Source organism: Lissotriton helveticus, chromosome 5_1, assembly GCF_964261635.1.
Source record: "Lissotriton helveticus chromosome 5_1, aLisHel1.1, whole genome shotgun sequence".
NCBI classification, from domain to species: Eukaryota; Metazoa; Chordata; class Amphibia; order Caudata; family Salamandridae; genus Lissotriton; species Lissotriton helveticus.
The window spans coordinates 408,492,246-408,507,615 of record NC_136065.1 but is presented as its reverse complement, the minus strand read 5'-3'; the positions used below and the strand labels follow the sequence as shown (position 1 = coordinate 408,507,615).

At 48.2% G+C, this 15,370-nt stretch overlaps 1 protein-coding gene across 1 annotated transcript in view; it reads right to left on the bottom strand.

The window, feature by feature from the left end:
• The window catches only part of NPHP4 (nephrocystin 4), a 941,192-nt gene that overhangs the window by 19,411 nt on the left and 906,411 nt on the right, over window positions 1-15,370 (bottom strand). The window lies entirely within an intron of this gene.

Sequence of the window (15,370 nt, the reverse complement as noted above, 5' to 3'; positions counted from 1 at the left end):
CAAATAACCCCACAGTTCTGTCACATTGCTCTACACATGTGACCATATCAACATGATTGTTTTGCTTCACTATGGGGTCATCCATGCACCCCATGAACTGCTGTCTGGAGCAGTACTTCAGGTGCTTTGTGCTACTCGAGATGCAGTGCAGCCTAGTTTTCCCACAAAAGGCATGACTTCTGGCAGCTCTTTCAGTAGCGTTTCTGGATTTAAGGTGGCCTCCATGCCAACCTCTGCTTCTCATGGAAACCGTGTTTTGAAATTTGTTATGGATTTGAAAGCACCCACTGAAGAGTTTGTTGATTAGCCAGCAGTTTTCAGGCAGCACTAAAAGTGGCAAGATATTTGTGGTGAATAATGTTCCTGCTAGGGAGAGAGCTGAGTTGTTTGTCTAGTGGCAGTTTTGACTCATCGAAAGTGGTTCAGAAGGTCAATATACCTGCTGCAATGAACGTGTACCATTCAGATCACAGAACTGTATTTTATGTGGATAGCACAGTAGGTTATTGCTTTTGTCACAGAGATCCTTTTTAGGTCTCGCCTACGCAGCGTGCATGCGCTACATAGGCAAAAGAGGTGCTGCGAAGGCAAAAAGACCTTTTCCGATCGCCTTGACTTTTCAGCCAAAAACGTGCACGCGTTCCATTGCCATCAATGGCAATGCATGCACATGAGGAGATCTACTTGCGGGATCGCGTGCCGCCATATGGCAGCAATTATCGCTCCCGCAAGTGCAGGCCCTCCTCCTCCCCCTGCTGCCGCGCCTCCTCCTGCTGCCGCGCGAGCTTATTTGAATACTGTCTCGAGTGAGAGGTGGAACTAAAACTCATTTGTCAGCCCTTGGAAGAGCCGAAGACTCCTGCCCCAGGATATTGTTTTAATGTCTGAGCTCCACCTGTCCACAGTCTTCTCTTGTTCAGTCAGCTATTTCCAGCCTCACACCCTCTCTGTCTCTTGCATTCATTTCACTTCAGTCTTTCTCTCACATTCAGCATTTTTTTTCTCCGTGAGGATTCATTTAGAATTAAAATATAGAGCTAAATGCCAGATTGTATTTGCCAGTATTTCACATATGTTTCTGAACTATCACCCAATTCCACAAAAGGAAATTACACAAATTTCGCACAAACCCTAATCCGAAGTCCTACCCTAATTAAGCAGCCCCTCCAGTGGCAAATCTGGGGAGCCAATGTCATCCATGGGTTTTTAATTACTGGCCGGGATACCATGCCCAGAGTGGCATTACCAGGCGGGAGTCACGTGTAGGGCGGAAAATCACTGTGCCCTAGAGACATTGTGTTTTTGTTCTCCAAAAGTAAACCCCAGCTTTGTGGATTTGTCTTTTGGCAATAAATCAATTATACCGTGTCTGCTGGCCCACCAGTGACTAAATGAGGCCCAGAGTCTCCTGTGCTGAAGGAGAATGGGCTGCAATATGGGACTGGGGAGCCATTTTGTAATATTTCCTATTACTTTGACCGTACATCGCTTCATAAGGCAGATTAACAAATAAGGTGTTGTTTATTGGGCGGTGTGATTTCTGCTGTTCCGTCTTCTCTGGGGTGCCCAAAGGGAGAAAAAAATACAAGCAGATGTTCAGCCCAGGGATAGTGTCTGCTGCAGAGCAGTGCTCCCCTGTGCACGTCTGAGCAGGTAGGGGGCCAGGACATTCCATCTCGGGTCCTCACACCAGGTGCCCCGGTGAGTCCGGCTTCAAAGAATGCGCACTGACCCTCGGGCGCTTGCTGAAGAGATCTCTTCATCTAGGGAATTGCTTTTTAGGAGAGTTTGCAGCCGCAAAATGCTCTTTCAACTCGTCTTTAAAAAACAAAGAGGCTTATATCTAAGGAGAGATCATAGCCAACGAGGGCAGTATTAAGATATAAAATGAGGAGACGTAATGCCCCATGCAAGAAATATCTAACTACAAAACTAGTACACAATCAAAGGGCCCGTTCACAAAGAGAGAGAATAAAAATCTGAAAAATGCTTTACAAGTATTATTCATATATTGGGGCAACTTTTTGTTGGACCTGAAGTTTTCTTTGAACAATCACATATGCAAAATTGACTCATGCCGAATTTTCACCAGGTGATAAATTATGCACATGCACACCCAACCACACACACAACCACACACACAAAACCACACACACACATAACCACAACCACACACACACACAACCACACACACAACCACACCCAACAACACACACAACCACACCCAACCACACACACACCCACAACCACACCCACAATCGCACCCACACAACCACACACACAACCACACACACACACACACACACACACACACAACCACACACACAACCACACCAAGCATTGCGATAGCCAATAGATCTTGCCTTTGGGACCTTATAAGTGTTTAGCCACGCAACAGTTGATGTGGTTGCACCAAGGATATTGTGCTGCATAAGGAGTAGTTTCTGTCCTGTAACTCCAGTTCTGTAGTAGGGGTATCTCTGTTATAGTCATAATCTAGGGAATAGTCCCGCCCATGTGCGTGGACCCCGGAGCAATCAAAAATAATCTCTTAAAGTGTCGAAAAATGCAGACCTGCACAGACACTAAAGAGAGAATTAAAGACAGATAATGCAGCCTATAACACAGGCTACACTGTCCAGTACTTCAACTAGAAATTCCACCACAAAAATCCACAAAACAGCAAAGCCTGTACAGATTTCCCTTGCTTCCGCAGCAAAACCCCCTGGAATGATAGAGAGGAGGATCTGGACAGACAAGCCCCATAGGCTGCCATTATGTGGCTCAAAACAGGATACTGTGCCTTTAAGAGAACTTTCCAGAACTTCACAGTATCCCAGAATGCACTGCAGGTCCCTTTTACTTTCAGTTCTTTTTGAAGGCGTAACACGCCAGACCTGTAGCATTCCTTACATGAATATCTCTCTCCACCGGGGAGGAGGGCGGGCGCTTATGACTATAACAGAGATACCCCTACTACAGAACTGGAGTTACAGGACAGAAACTACTCCTTCTGTAGTAGGGGATCTCTGTGTATAGTCATAATCTAGTGAATAGAATGGCAAGCCCATCCCCACACCAAAGCGGCGGTGGAGAAACGAGAAATAACACCACTATTGTGCGAACAGATTTCGCAGGGAAGCCTGCCCAACCTGAGCGTCTGCTCTGGCATCAGTGTCCAGGCAGTAATGCTTAGCAAAGGTATGAACCGACTTCCAAGTGGCCGCCTTGCAGATTTCTGCAATTGGAACATTACGGAGCAAAGCAGTTGTGGCAGCTTTGCCCCTGGTGGAATGAGCCTTAGGTTTACCCCCTAAGGTCTTATTAGCTTTTGGTAACACAATTGTATGCAGGACACAATACACCTCAAGATGGACTGCTTAGAGGTAGCAAGACCTGTCCTGACTGATCCATAATTGATAAACAATTGGTCCGACCTACGAATATCTTTGGTTTTATCCAGATAAAATGTCAACACCCTCCGAACATCCAGGGAATGTAAAGACATTTCCGCTGGAGATGAAGGATTCTGAAAAAACGTAGGCAAAGTTATAGTCTGGTTGACATGAAAATCAGAAATAACCTTGGGAAGAAACTTAGGGTGAGTACGCATAACAACCTTAGCAGCATGAAATACAGTATAAGGTTCTTGGCAACACAACGCCTGAATTTCACTCACCCTGCGGGCCGATGTAATGGCCACGAGGAACGCCGCCTTCCAGGACAGGTGCTGCAACGAAGCCTTATGAATAGGTTCAAAAGGCTCCATCAACCTGGACAGCACCACATTCAGTTCCAATGAAGGCAAAGGAAGCCTGACAGGAGGAAACACTTTCTTCAAGCCTTCCAAAAAGTCTTTGATCACAGGGATCTGGAAGAAGGAAGTCTGTGAAGGGCATTTCCTGTAGGCAGTCAATGCAGCCAGATGGACCTTAATGGAATGGACATTAAAGCCAGACTGCGCCAGATGTAGAAGGTATGGAAGGATGACATCTTCCTTACATGTCGTCTGGTCATAGTTCTTGGACTTGCACCAGATACAAAACCTCTTCATAAGAAGTCCTAGTGGAAGGTCGCTTAGCCTCCTTCAGTATGTCCATGCAATCTTCTGGGAGATTAAGATGGCCATATTGCACTATCTCAGGAGCCATGCCGCCAAACTCAAAGACGAGAGGTTGGGGTGCAACATCTGCCCCCGAACTTTGTGAGAAGGTCCGGCCTGCACGGCAACTTCATGTGAGGAAGGAGAGACCGGTGAAGCAGGTCCGTGAACCACCACTGCCTGGGCCATTCCGGGGCAATCAGTATCATCCGCGCCCTGGACTGGGACAGCCTGATGAGAACCGTCGGAATCAGGGGAATGGGCGGAAAAGCGTACAGAAAGCTGTTCGACCAGTTGATCCATAACGCATTCCCCAGTGTCCCCGTCTAGTAGTACCTGGAGGCGAAGTCTCGGCATTTGCTGTTTTCTGCGGTGGCGAACAGATCTACGTCTGGAGTTCCCCACCTTGCGAAGACTTCTCCTAGTACTTCGTCGTTTATGACCCATTCGTGGTTTTCCTGAATCAGTCTGCTCAGTGCGTCTGCCTGAACATTCTGCACACCTGGCAGATGGGTGGCCGTTATCGTCAGTCCTCGGGCCAGAAGCCAGTGCCAGATCGCCTGCGCCTCCTGCGACAGGGTGCATGATCTCGAACCCCCCTGCTTGTTGAGGTAATACATCGTGGTCGCATTGTCCGTCTGTACAAGCAGAGAGTTGGTCTGGAAGGACGGGAGAAAGGCTTTCAGTGCCAAGTGAACAGCTCTGAGTTCCAGGAAATTGATGTGGTACGTGGACTCCGTCGGGGACCACGTCCCTTGAATCTGTAAATCTCCAGAGTGCGCTCCCCAGCCCTGGAGAGAAGCATCCGTCACGATAGTCTGAGTGGGAATGTCCTTGTGGAAGGGAACTCCTCTGAGGAGATTCTCCGCTGAACACCACCACTTCAGAGACTGAAAAACATGCAGAGACAGTCGTATCTTGTCGTCCCAAGATCCTCTCCTCTGGTCCCACTGATCCTCCAGGCACTCCGGCAGCGGTCTCATGTGCAGCCGCGCGTGTGGCGTCAGGAAGATACAAGAGGCCATCGACCCCAGTAGAGAAGACACCGTCCTCACTGTTGTAGATGGAGTGGTCACAAGAGCCTGAGCCTTCCGAAGGAGTGATAATCGTCGCTCCTCCGAAGGAGACACGCTTGCTGACATCGTATCGATGGTGGCTCCCAAGTACTGAATGCACTGGACCGGAGTCGGGACAGACTTGGACATGTTGATGTGCAACCCCAGCTTGTTCAATAGAACGCACGTCTTCTGGAAGTGCGCTTGAGCTTCCGAGAAGGAGGAGGCTTTGATCAACCAATCGTCCAGGTACGGGTAGACAAACACCTTGTTCTTCCACAGATGTGCCGCTACCACTGCCATGCACTTCGAGAAAGTTCTGGGCGCAGACTTCAGCCCGAATGGAAGTACTGTGTACTGATAATGATTGGCGCCGACTTGGAATCGCAGGAACTTCCTGTGTTTGTGTGCAATGGGCACATGGAAGTACGCATCCTGTAGGTCTATTGCACATAGCCAGTCTCCCTGTTGCAACTGAGGATAAATCTGATGCAACGACAGCATGCAAAACTTTTCCCTGCGAATCCACTTGTTTGCCTGTCGCAAGTCCAGAATGGGCCTGAACTCGTTCTTGTCCTTCTTGCGGACCAGAAAGAACCGGGAGTACAGACCTCTTCCTCTTTGAGACAGAGGTACGTCTTCTATCGCCCTTTTCCTTAACAGGATATCGGCCTCCGCCTGGAGCTCTCGCAGTTGATACTGCGAGCTGACCGGAGGAATCGATGGAGGAGGGCTGGTGAACCGAAGACTGTATCCATTGCAAACAATATTCAGCACCCACTTGTCCTGAGTAATTTTTCTCCACTCTGCCAGAAAAAATTGAACGCTTCCCCCCACCGGAGCGGGTAACGGATGAAGGGGAAGTAATCGCTCAGGGTCGAGACCCGGCCGGGCCTTTGTTAGCTGTAGAGGACTGCTGTCCACCTCTACACTTCTGGCGCTTCTGGAAGGGTCTCCGGAACTGCTGCTGTTGTTGCTGCTGCTGTCCCGAAGACTGTCCTCGCCCTCTGCCCTGTGCACCGAACCGTCTCTGGAACGGTCGGTAGGACTTCTTTTCCTTGCGCTTCTCCAAGCCCACCGCCGTCAGGGTCTCTGCCACTGCCTTCATGCGGGCCATCTCATCATCGGCATGTTTTCCAAACAGTGTTTCTCCTGAAAACGGCAGATTGGCCACCTGCTGCTGGGCCTCCGGCTTGAGTGACGTGAGCCTGAGCCAAGCATGACGGCGCTGGTTGATCCCATGACAGTACCCATGGGCCCCCAAAAGAGAGATATCCGCAGCCGCGCTGAGGACCTGGTTTGAAACCAGCATCCCTTCCTTAAGGATCTCTAGGAAGTCCTCCCTCTTGTCTCGTGGCAGAAGGTCCGTGAACTGTTGCAGGGAATCCCACAGGGCACGGTCGTACCGCCCCAGCAAAGCCGAATCGCTGGAGGCTTTCATGGTAGTGGAAGCAGACCCACAAGCCTTCCTCCCAGCCGAGTCGATCCATCGGCTTTCCTTATCAGGCGGCACGGTGAAGGACGGGGAGGTAGAGTGTAACTTCCTGGCCGCCGTCACTATAACGGAGTCGGGTACTGGATCCATGCGCAGGAAATCTGGGTCCAAATCCGGGGCCCTGTACTTCTTCAGAAGTCGGGAGGGAGCGGCCTTCACCACCGCTGGCGTAAGGAACAGCTCCTCTGCAGGTTCCACCAAACCTGGCACTAATGGCAGCAGGGGGCGAGACAAATGCTTCTTGTGAAGTGTCTCAAATATCACGGACGTCGTAGGTGTAGGAGCCGCCACCGTGATGCCTAACTTTGTCGCCCCCCTCAGGAGAATCTCCTGGAACGTGCTGATGTCGTCCACCGGAGACACCCTTGTCCCCGGGGAATCCAACAAGGTCGGCGAATAGCATCGTGTCCTGGAGGAGTCCGTGCGGGACCTGGATCCTCGCCTCCTATGGCGATGTCTAGATCTAGTGGAGGATCTGCACCGACTCCTAGATCTTCCTCTCCGTCCGGAGCGTGATCTCGACTTCCTAGGCCTCGGACGATCCGCCGGTTCACCGGAGCGGGAGTCTTAGGTTTGACCGGGGCCTGCGGCTTAGAAGTCCCTTTGGGAGGGGTCGGAAACCTGGGTAATGAAGCCGACCTCGGAGGAACCGGGGGCGGCCTCTCTGGCACCTGAGGTCGAGGTACAGGTTGCAGAAGCGGAGGCAAAGGAGGAGGGGTAGGAGCCCTCGGAGGGAGACCCCTCGGCAATGGAGGCGGAGGCGTAACTTGCGAAGGCGTATACACCTCGGAATACACCGAGCCCGGTGATCCACCACCAGCCTGGGACGTTGGCGAGCCTCCCATGGCATCAGGCCTCTTCTCCCGCTTCTTCGACGTCGAAGAATGGTGACCAGACGGCGAGCGTCAGTCCCTCGACGTCGAGCGTCTCTTCCTCGGCGTCGACCGTCTTCCATGCCACGACGGCGACCTCTCGTGCCTCGACGGCGATCTCAATCGCCTCGACGACGACCTCTTGCGCCTCGACGACGACCTCTTGCGCCTCGACGACGACCTCGACCGCCTTGACAGCGACCTTTTCCGCCTCGACGGCGACCTCTTCCGCCTCGACGTTGTTCCACTCCTCGACGACGAGGTTCCCCTCGACGACGATCTTTTCCTCTTCGCCGACGGCGAACGGCGGTGTCGCTTCGACGGCGAGCGCCGACGCCGGGCCCTTCGACGTCGATCACTCGACGTCGAGTCCGACGACGAAATCGTCACAGGAGACTTCGACGGCGGTCTGTGCAACTCCCTCGACGTCGAGCGTCGACGGAGCTTCGCCCCAGAGCCCTGGGGAGATGGGGAACAGACCGTAGTCATCCCTCTCAACGTCGTGGTCGGTGCAATCGACCCAGACGGAGAGTGGGCACGCTTGCTGGTCTTCCTGCCTCTGGGGAGCCTCCCAGAGGCCTCAGCACGGGCAGAAGAAGCCCCTCCAGACCCACCTTGCGCCTTCAGCCTTCTTTCCTCGAGTCCCTGAAGCCTGATCTTCTGTCTGTCCTTCAGGGTCCTGCCAGAGAAGCCCTGACAAATCTCACACTCCTCTGGAACATGGGAAGAGGGAAGGCAGAGGATACACACCTCATGGGGATCTGATTTGGCCTTCTTCCTGGAACACTCCGGGCATTTGTCAAATAATGCAGGCATATTTGACATCAAAAAGGAGCAAAAACCAAGAAGAACAGCACTAAAGTACTTTAGAAGCACTCAAAACGAAATTAATAGTGACAAATCACCAATAAACCCTTGAAAAGGGAGAGCTCAATGCTCCAGGGTCCTGCTTGCAGGAGCCGGAAAAAAGAACTGAAAGTAAAAGGGGCCTGCAGTGCATTCTGGGATACTGTGAAGCTCTGGAAAGTTCTCTTAAAGGCACAGTATCCTGTTTTGAGCCACATAATGGCAGCCTATGGGGCTTGTCTGTCCAGATCCTCCTCTCTATCATTCCAGGGGATTTTTGCTGCTGAAGCAAGGGAAATCTGTACAGGCTTTGCTGTTTTGTGGAATTGTTTGGTGGAATTTCTAGTTGAAGTACTGGACAGTGTAGCCTGTGTTATAGGCTGCATTATCTGTCTTTAATTCTCTCTTAAGTGTCTGTGCAGGTCTGCATTTTTCGACACTTTAAGAGATTATTTTTGATTGCTGCGGGGTCCACGCACATGGGCGGGACTATTCACTAGATTATGACTATACACAGAGATCCCCTACAACAGAACTAAATACTTAGAAGGTCCCAAAAGCAAGACCTATTGGCTATGCCAATGCTTGTTGTTACTTGCAGTTCATGAGTTACAATCGTAATACAGCACAGTGAGCTATAAACTGCCATCAAAGAGCAGCATGCAAACTGCATTGTACAAGTTAGAAAGTGATTTTTTTCCCATTCTTTCATTATACTAATATTGCTAAAAAGTAAAAAGGGTTTCTTTGGATAGAACTAAATTCTTATTAGTACAGCCAACCCCAGTCACTGTGGTACATTTTAAATCTTGAGTCTGTGCTTCTCCAGACAAAGTACTCTTAAAAAAAGCCTAACAGTATGGATGACACGTGCCTCCTACACCTTATAATTACCCTTTGTCTTATGTAATATTGTCTATACACTGATTTGCACACATTCGATTCATTGTGTGTGTGTGTGATGTAAACTGCCCAACACCCTACACTGGAATAAGAGGCGCTATAAAACAAATGTAATACATGTGAGAGGGGGCTATGAAGAGATATGGGGCACTGTTGGAGGGTGACAGTGAGGAATCAATGAAGGGTACCAACAAAGATTGTTGCACTCTCAGCTATCAGCACTAAGGCCAGCCCTGGCCCTCCCTGAGCGAGAAGCCCCCTGCCAGCAAACTGCTGCGAGGTGACCTTGGCTTCCAGACAGAAGCTCTTGGGGTAATAAATGGCCAGCTTGAAGGTTTAAATTAACTTTTCAGGCTTTCCTGTGTTAATCACTTAACGTTTCGGTAATTGAGGAATATATGTATTGTAAATCATGACAATACAAATTGTGGAATTGATTAGAGGATGACATGATTAACAAACTTAACCGTCCTTGTTCATGCATCAATACAGAAATTGCTTTTTGATATGCCACAGTGTCTTTTTTGCACAATGACAGCATGACTCCTTGAAAGAGTCTTAACTGCACTTTGAAGTTGTATATGCAGACTTTCCAATTGGACCTATAACCCACTCATGTCAAACAATGTCTGTTTGCCATTTGTTTAAGTGGCTGGGTATCCTTGTGCACTGTAATGTCATAATTTACTATGCTTTAAAAGCTAATACAATTGAATATATAATGAAAAATGTATTGTAGAATGCACCATTCTCTCCATTTTTCCGCAATTTTTCTTAGGGGAGAAGAACCCCAAGATCCCCTTGTAGTGGTCAAGTTCGCTCACTCGCTACGCACCTTACAGGGGCTGATCTGAAAAATTAGCCAGAGCTGCTTTGGTTCCGAGTCCGGCCCTGACTTACGATAAGCTTATTTACGCCGAGTCCCAGCCTTCTTTGCGCAATCTTTACCACTTGAAGCTAGCCTCCCAGAGACAGATACTCGTAACATTATAGCTGGGAATATATATATATTTGATCTCAAACTAGAGCTGAATGCCTTTCTTCCTTTTCAATTAAAACAGTTCTATCATTTATATAGCAACTCACTCTTCCTAGGCAACTCCTGAAACTAAAAAACAAGAACTCCAGCCTGGGTCCAGAGAATGCACTAAAAGCACAAGGGACAGTAGATCGGAAGAGGAATGCAAAATAGAAGACTAGGACTTGGAGTAATTAAGATTACTGTTAAGTAATTAAAACTATATTCCTTCGTTTGTCTTCTCATCTCATTTCTAACTACATAAGCTCATACCTAAGGCATGGAAAACATAACGGCACCCAAGTGATGCGAAGCACACAATGAGAATCCAAGTCTCAGCAGCAAAACAACCACTATCGATGTTCTGTTAATCAAGTCAATATCAAGACAAAAGTATGAGGTAGATATCCGTCTTCCAAACGAGTAACAAGTACATTTCTCTTTCTTCTGTCTTGGATGCTGATTCTGCTCATGTAGAGCAATTGTGCCTATAGATAGGAGCAGTCTCTCCTAAAGATACCTAGGCTTGAGAGACAGCCAGGCCCACCAAGTGACTCAGATTAGTTGTAGTGCTTTTATCCTTTATTGGATAGCCCACAGGAAAACAAATCCAAATAGATGAGAAAAGTGGGAAACCTTAATTAGACTTGGGATACAACACTGGAAGGACAAACTCCAAAGAAATACAGAACTGGGAAGGGACCTTAGGGGCAAAGCAAGGGCCACAAGATAACTCCATACAATCTGGAAAAAAACAGAGGTAAGGAGAAGTAATGATCAAGGAATCCAGCTCACCCAATTGCCTCCCCCAGTATTTTACAGCACCCTTTGGGAGGAGAAGAATGGGAGAACGACATAAAGAAACCCCTGTGCCAGTGGAAGGGGAGGGCATCTATCCCCCATGCTTCCAGACACCAGGACCCTGATCAGAAAGTAGAAAGCAGGACATTGCTCGTGGAAGTGAACAGTTTTAACTTAGGCTGTGGGAGGTGGGAACTAAAACACTTCTAACTTCAGAGATTGTGGTTGGAAAGGAGGTCCTGTGTCTGTCCACCAACACATTGTCATGTCCAGAAGGGTAGGATGCTGAGGGACAACTAGTGGGAGTTGGCCAGAAGCAAAATGTTTGAGCCACCTCAGCCAATGCCAGCAATCTAATTCCCCTTAGCGACTGACACACACCTTGACCACCTAGTTGATATTATGGACCATATATGCTTTCCACAGCAGATGAGCCCTGAATATGGCAGAGAGTTCACTTCAAATAGACAAGTGATGGGATTCTGATAAAGACTAAAGTCTCTGCAGCTTCAGACTCTCCATTCACTCTTCACTGGCTGGCATCTATGGCCAAAACAAACAAAACTGGAGTAGCCAGAGGAACACTTGCGGATGGTGTTTGCAAAATAACCATTGCGTTATGTCATAGGCTGTCACTATATTGCCAGATCGTCACAGACTTGATCCTCTGTAATTCAGTCGGAAAAATGAACCAATGGTATGAGGTGGTGATATGTACAAGAAACCAGAGTTGTTATGGTGGCAATGAGACCTTGCCAACACTGGGCTAATGTGAATGGGTGGCTTAACCAAAGATTTAAGTTACATTGCATATAAAATCTGCTTGCTTCTGGAAGAAACGCCGACCTAATACCTTTCCTCAATAAAACAAAAATTCTCGAGTTAAATGTAAGAATACCACAGACAACAGCAGACCTTTAGGGTGCTGGACTCTACTCTAGAGAAAGAAGGAGCAGAAATAAGCCAGACATCTAGATAGAGAAAACCTGAAACCCTTGCAACTTCTGACAAGCACATCACCAAATAAGTAAATTGGTACAAATTCTTGGAGCCGATGAGAGGCCGGAAGGAAGTTCCTGAAACTGGTAGTCATTACTTTCTACAATTCAATGTAGTGAGAACATTCTGGGTGGATTGGGATGTGAAAATATGCAGCTTGGAGGTCAAGGTAATAAAAAAGTCTCCTATAGACATTCAAGGAATCACTGTATACATGAAAAGGAATGTGGCAAACAAAGGGATTCACCTCTTTCAGGATCAGGATCGGACAAAAATCCACATCCTGCTTCAGAACAACGAAGAGAATGGAATAAATTCCTTCATGTCTCCGAAGAGGCGGCACAGGAAACACCACCCCTCTGGACAGGAGAAACTCAATCCCTCGCAGGGGAGGCTGGTGATGAACCTCTGACAGTGGTGAGAAGTGACGAAAAACAATGTTTCGGCTGGTGGGATTTGAAAGCTGATAGAATAACCATCTCAGATGATGAACAGGACCCACTTGTCACAAGTCAAGCACACCTTCTTTGAAGTCCTCTTAACTGTCCCATCCATTGGGGCGGCATAATCATAAATTAAGAGCCTGCTAGATGGATGTTGTTGTTGCTCAGACAAGAATTTGTCAGCGGGTATGGTCTCCCAGCCTTCCCCTCAAGAGAATGCCTTCCACTTAAAACTGTGGCCTTGCAACAAACACCGGCATCTTGTATGACGCTGTAAAGGCAATGTGGTTCTACCAAAATCTACCACTAGCGCTCAGACAACACAGAGGAGAACAGGGAATGCGTTCTCCAGCAGAGCACCCTCAGGCTCAGAGATCTAAGACACCACCAGTCCAGCCACAGCTCAAGCACCTGAGAGGGGCAGACCACACAACTTCTGCAGCATCATAACCTATTGACAGCTAGGCACAGTGGTAGGCTGTTTTTTGTTACAGCAACAGCTCTAAGCGTTGAGACTGTGGCCCTCCCATGGCAAATTGCAGACCTTCTCATCCTTTTAAGTTAAAATGCAGCACTACAAGGAACAATTTCAGATGTGAACTGGAAGGGTGCCAACATGGAGACATTTACACTCTGAACATGTATGCTTCCTTTTTGTCCCTCTTTAAGCCATTCTTCACTGATCATTACCATTTCCTTTGTCAGAAGCATATTGTTTTCCATCTTTGTAGACAACTAACATGACAGCATGGCTGGTATTTAACCACTGTGTTACCTTTGCCACCTACTGTAAGTACACAATGAGCAGTGTGAAAAATATTAACAGTGCAAGCTTTGCTTTACTGGTATATCTACTGCTAGCACTGCCAACTATGAGCAGTGTGCATATATGAACACTGTAAACCTTGGGGTATAGCTATTGCTAGCACTGCCGACAATGAGCAGTGTGCAAAATTGTAACACTGCAAGCTTTTGGCGACATCCAGGACAGCTGCCACGCTTTGAAATATTTCCTGCAAGTACGTTGTAAGCGGTGAACATGACCAAGCCATAAGTAAGAAGTCAGCTAATAAAGTACCAAGTCTCACACATTTAATCCGAATTTAACTATCCGTTGTGGAGTATAATCGTGAGGTGCAGTAACTTTACAATGGAGCCCTTCATAGTGAGTTAGATAGATCTGTGTAACGCTTGCGGGGTCAGCAGAGGGGAGCGATTGATGTAATTATGCAGTCCTTCAGAGATAAGACTGTGCAGTGCAGGTGTAACATAGAAAGGGAAGAGGGATAGCGAGAGACACTACCTGCAAAAATGATCTTGACAAAGTCCAAGGGGTACAGTACCAGGGTGGACACCAAGCCCCGGCTGAAGCCGCCCAGCAGATTCTCGTAGCAGACATGTATGAAGAGAGACAGGAGAGACGGGCGCTCAGGAGCCTGATGGGGGACTTCAGCACAAACATTCCCTGAGTCCAGATCTCTGAAAAAGGGGGAGTTTAAGGCTGCATGGGTGCAAAAGAGCTTCTACCTGTATAGAAGACATGAGCAACTTGGAAGGGGGTGAATATTTAAACGAATGCGAAACCATGAGGAGTTGACGCAGCCCGGCAGAGGACATGAGAGATCTACAAGGAACCACTTTGTTGGTGGACAGTGAAACCAGGTATGTGTGGTAAATGAAGCTCAGAGTATATGGGCGAGCTTCCAGAAGTAGGAGGTTTTTACTGGCACCGTCTGAAGGGGAGGTGCTGGGTACGCATTTAGGAACACTTTGACCTGAGACTGTACACCAATGCAGCTCACAGAAGTGCGCACATAGATCAGTTGGCTGAATGACGTGACTGTTAGCACCCTAACCTCCATGGAGACGGTAGAAGGACAATGCAAGTTTGACATGCCACTTCACACACAGAAACTACTTTCCCGTCCAGGCATATTAAAACAGCGTGAATATCCATTACCAGACATAGCCAAACAGAAACAAAGCAGAAAGGGAGTGAAAATGAAAAGAATGTTTTACATTTATTGATACGTTGGGGGGATGGGCTAGGTGTACATGCTGCATTAGATATAATTTTTTGCAATAGCAATGCCCGCCAGAGATGCACACAATTATGAGGGAAATTGTCTAACAAAATATGTTGCTAGGTGTGCCATCATCGGTGTTTAGAGCCCCCCTTTCCGCTCCATGGTACAGTTTCTCTATCATTATGGCACCCGCTGTTGCATCCCCTGTAGAAATAGTGCAAGTCAACTGTAACCCAAGGTATTCCCCCATCCGTACGCCATAAAACTAGAGAGCAGACTTTTACAGTAACCCACAAATGAAGCATAAACAAGTCAATACACCATACTGGGCAGGGCTTCTGTCAGGAAATAAAAGTGATATTCAAACTAAACTTGAGGTATCTGGAATGCATGTGTGTTTGCATTCTGGAGGAGGCCTTGAGCGGGTAATGAAATGAAAAATTATATTTGTATAGCGCCAAAACTACCCGGAGGCCTCGCAGCGCTTATATTGATTGTTAAAATGGGCTGCCGAGGTTACCGAGTTTTGGTGTACAGATGTGTTTTCAGCGCTTTCCTGAAGGCCATCCTGTTGGGGTTCCCTCTAAGGGCGAGGGGGAGGGAGTTCCAGAGCCTGGCAGCCGTGTGGGAAAAGGAGCGGCCACCCCACCTAGCTTTGTTGATCTTTGTTGTGGTCGCTAGATGCAGTGATCTGGAGCGGAGGGCTCTGGGGGGGACATAAGGCAGAACTAAGGGAAACAGGATGGCAGGGCCCGTTCGGTGAAAGGATTTGTGCACGATGCACATAGCCTTGAACTGAGCTCTGGCGA